Source organism: Dinoponera quadriceps, unplaced genomic scaffold (assembly GCF_001313825.1).
Source record: "Dinoponera quadriceps isolate SergipeBrazil2010 unplaced genomic scaffold, ASM131382v1 scaffold2723, whole genome shotgun sequence".
Classification (NCBI taxonomy): domain Eukaryota; kingdom Metazoa; phylum Arthropoda; class Insecta; order Hymenoptera; family Formicidae; genus Dinoponera; species Dinoponera quadriceps.
In genome coordinates this window covers 398,499-402,971 of record NW_014556868.1, presented here as the reverse complement: position 1 = coordinate 402,971, position 4,473 = coordinate 398,499, and the positions used below count along the sequence as shown (strand labels likewise).

The following is a 4,473-nucleotide window of genomic DNA, read 5'->3' as shown; positions in this document are numbered from 1 at the left end:
AACGACAGGCGTCGCGCGCGCTGAATTGCGCGCATCCGGACGCGCTGGCGATTGTTAGCGCGCCCAATGCGTGTGCGCTTGTACATTTTCGGCGGGCGGCAATTAAGTCTAATTGACGAGAAAGATTTATTTATTCGGGTTGAATTGATGAGGATGTTTGATGGTTAATTGATTCGGATTCAACCGATGAGGATGATTGATAGTTAATTGATTGGGATTTAATGCGCCGGCGAGGGGAGGGACTAAGTTCTGATTGACGTTTAATTGATTTAGAATTTAATTTGTGGAATATATATATATATATATATATTTATTTATTTATTTATTTATTATGTATATATATATATTTATATTTATATATTTATATATTTATATTTAGGTGTGAAAAATCTTCAAAATTTCATCATGCCGAACGATAAATCGATAAACTCACCTAGATACGACGAACGAACGGTCCCGCTGGAGTAACTCACTGTCTCGTAACTCGACTTAGTCCGCTGCACCTGTAACGCAAACAAAATAAAACATTTTCAACAATTTATACGTGCCGGCTCCTCTGCGAAAGTGTTCGCGTATTTAATTAAGTGGAACGATACTTGAGCAGGATTTTACTCCAGATTCATCGAACATGTATCTTATACGTGTCTTTTTCGTGTTTTATATGAGAATACACATAGAACGTCTAACACAAGCCATACCATCCGTCATATATTTATAGTTAGGCCGATGTAAACAAAAAAGGCATCCGCCATTTTGCACACGACCACGTGGAATGTCGAGTTATTAATGACTGAAAATGGCCATGTATAGAGGCTATTTCAATTAATAATTCAAGAATTTACGTGGTTATTTGCAAAATGGTAGAGAACTTTTTTGTTCATTTTGACCTGAACCGCATGGAGAAAAATATTTTGCTGACACAGCAAATTTCCTCTGTTACTATACGAATATCAAAAAGATTTGTTTGAAACAGCAAAAAGATTTGTCAAGAGTATTAATTGCCATTTGCCGGGTATGGACGGCAAAATAATTTGGTTATGCAAATTAAACATTTTGCTAAAACAAGATTTTGTCCGTACAACAGATCCTTATACCGTCCGTGTAGCAACCGAGAAATTTGCTGTGCCAGCAAAATATTTTTTTCCGTAATCAAATTACGGCCCGCGTCAGACACTCTTGTATATCTCTCTCCAATTACTCCGCTCCTTCCCCGCTTGAAACTCGTCTTATTCAAAGAACGCGGAAAATTATGAGACACACTCCAAGGTGTAAACATCGCATTCGCGTGCATGTAGATTATTAGGTGACGCGGAATTTTCGGCGGCGGCAATTAAGAGTCGGAATCTGCAAATTGCGCCGTAATGCGCAGCGACAAGAGGTGAACATTTGTAAGACAACGTAGAATAGGGAAAGGAGGATACAAAGGAAGAAAAAGAAAACAACAAGAGGGAGAAGAAGGGGGAGAAAGAGAGAGAGAGAGAGAGAGAGAGAGAGAGAATTAATAAGTATGACGGAAATACGCGCGCAAGCTATAATTTCGTCCAAAGCAAGAGATGGAGAAGAGAGGAGAGGAAGGGTGAGTGAGTGTGAGAGAGAGAGAGAGAGAGAGAGAGAGAGAGAGAGGAAGGAAGAGAATAAGAAACAGGGACAAAGAGAGAAAGAGAGAGAGAGAGAGGAAGTTTAAAGTGAAACGCAACGCGATGCGCCGAAAGATATATCCCGACGACGCCAACTAGAGAGATTAGATGTCGGCGATTCGCTTCGCGAAATTAAGCTCGCTTTAATCCGGTGCAACTACGTCGATTAATCCTCGCGCGTACTTGAGCTTCCGTTTCTGAGATTCCTCGCGCGCGGCTTTAGTTTCACGAGCGACTAGCGGTACACGGACTGTGCGACTCAAAGTGCACGTAGGACGTGCTCTCGCTCCCGCTCTCTCTCTCTCTTTCTCTCTCTTCGGTGATACTCGGCGCCGCAAGCCGTAGCTCGTAATTTTTTCGAGACGCGATCTCGTCGGAATTCGCACCTCGGAGAAGGGAAAAAGGGGGAATAGGAAAGGAAGGGACGAGCTTCTCGGCGAGAGAAATCACCTCCGCTAATTTTCCAGCGCGATCGGGAATTCGCGGTCATGTGCGATAACGGAATCTTCACTGCAAGATAGCCAAGAGAAAGAAGGGTGAGATAGAGATAAAGAGGGAAGGGGAGAGATCGCGCATTTTAATCGGCGGACAATTAAGTGGCGAAAGAAACGGCGTATATATTCGCGGGGAAAATCGTTGGCGGCGCGCCTGTGGCTGAAATGTTTTCGCGTAAACGCCGATCCGTGCAAAAAAGAACCGGCGAGGAGGGAAAAGGAGCCAACGGGGGAAAAAGGGATAGAGAGAGAGAGAGAGAGAAAGAGACCCTTCGACATCGGCGGCTCGCTGCGAATGCGATAAATAAATAATCCTAATTACGACCGAACGGCTGCGCCGCTGTGACGGGCGCGGAGAGCAAGAGCGAGAGAGAGAGAGAGAAAAGAAAAATAGAAGCAACCACATTTTCCCCGAGACAATAGCGCGATCCACCGTCGCTATCCCCTTCCGACCGACCTCCTGCCGGTCGGTCGCTTTTTTCGCCCGTTCTGTGTTTAGTTTTTTGCCGCCTTTCATCGCGGCCGCTCTACGACGATGACGACGACGAGTAGAACGAGGAGAAGAGAAGGAAGAGGGGTAGGGGAACGATAATACGGCTAATTATTTATTCAACCGATTAACGACCGACAGGTCTTCAACGCGACGCCGGCCACCGGCCGATATTCCGCGTCACTTCCGCGGAACGCGAGAATAATTTAATTAAAAGCGGAATAAACCGATCGAACGAATTACGGCGGCGGATCCGCGCTACGGCTGCTCGTGGGAATTGCAATGCCGTCAATAAAATCGCACAATAACGGCGGCGAATTTCGCGGAATGACGGCCGGAGAGGAAAGGTGGTATTTCGCTTTTCGCCGAATTCCAAGCGGGATCGCGAATTTATGAATGGATCAACTCGCCGCCTGAAGCCGAGCGAGATCCCGAAATGAGTGACGGGTGAGCGCCGGATTTTCTCGATTACNCCCCCCCCCCCCCCTCTCCCTTCGACATCTCGCGCGCCTTTCCCCTTCGTTCGGCGAGATGATAATTCCCGGAAGGTAAACAACTCTTGCTAGAATGCAATCTGCTTCCCTTTTGTTTCCCTTGTATCGTCTCTATGAGTGAAAGTGTTATTTCCCTCTTACTACAAAGGGAATTTTTCCCGTGTGTGTGTGTGTGTTTAATAAAATGAATAAATAAAGGTGCGAAAAAGGGAAAGATGTACACATTAGGCCGCGCGCGTCCGAGAGAGCCGGGGGAAAATATTCCACGCATATATGAAATTCCGCGTCGCCGTCGGGCCTCGTGCGAACCACCGCCACGAGGCTGCTGAATATTTTTCCACCTTATTACGCGAAAGAGAAAGAGAGATTTTTTAATCCCTCCTGGGGAGGTTAAAAAACCCCCTCGAGTACACATAATGCATGTGTACCAATGTTTACAATCTAAGCGCAAATAAGTATGTCGAAAGTAAAGCGATACAGTAAAGTTACAATCTCGGAATGCGACGCACAATCGCTAAAACCCAGCCCACGCTCGCCCGTATCTATACTTGATGGCGTGAAGGAAGAACAATACGAGAGAGGGCCGATTGCTCCACCTTCGGATAAATTTATCTAATGGATTATCTAATGCAATAGTAAAATATCTGACGAGTGTTCCTGTACGGAAATAAACTACAAGAATAGAAAGAAATTGCTGTATTCTGGTTTCTCAATGGTGTGTCAGTAATTTTTCCGTATTCTTGCAGTTCCTTTCCGTATGGGGGCGTTCTTCGGATATCTTTACATTGGATGAATTTATCCGAAGGTGGAACAACCGGCTCTGAGAAAGTTGGAATGTTCGAGGTTAATAATAATAAAAACTAAATAGATATTCGCTGAAGCGGTAGCACGTAGCAGAAAAAAGAGAGTGAGAAAGAGAGAGAGAGAGAGAGAGAGAGAGGGTGGAGGGGCATACGAGGGCGAGAAAAGCTTGCATTACGATTTCGCAGTTGGAAGTAGAAGATCACGTCGAGTTTGTGGCTACGTGCCGGACGATTCGAAGAAGATGCGCGTCTTCTCTTTCCCGCGCACATTTGCCGTTATTTAATTAAATTAAAGTAAACCGATTACGCGCGGCATTACCAGCGAAGATGCGATACTTTGGAGAAGAAAACACGAAGAGAGAGAGAGAGAGAGAGAGAGAGAAAGAGAGAGGACGACAGTGAACGAGTGAAAAGGAGAAACTTTGCGCGGCCGTGCGAAAATTATGTAAACTCAGCGCTCCTCTTTAACAAATTTCACACGCTGTTTTGCGCAATATGCAACGTGCAACACACACGAGGCGAATATACAAAAGAGAGAACAAAGGGGGGGGGGGG

The 4,473-nt window shown here is 45.3% G+C and overlaps 1 long non-coding RNA gene across 1 annotated transcript in view; it reads right to left on the bottom strand.

Moving 5' to 3' along the window:
• Nucleotides 1-432: 432 nt before the first annotated feature.
• The window catches only part of LOC106748312, a 142,981-nt gene continuing 138,940 nt past the window's right edge, over nucleotides 433-4,473 (bottom strand). Inside the window, exon 4 of the long non-coding RNA XR_001374733.1 lies at nucleotides 433-503. This is a non-coding gene — a long non-coding RNA (uncharacterized LOC106748312). The remainder of the gene's footprint in view (nucleotides 504-4,473) is intronic.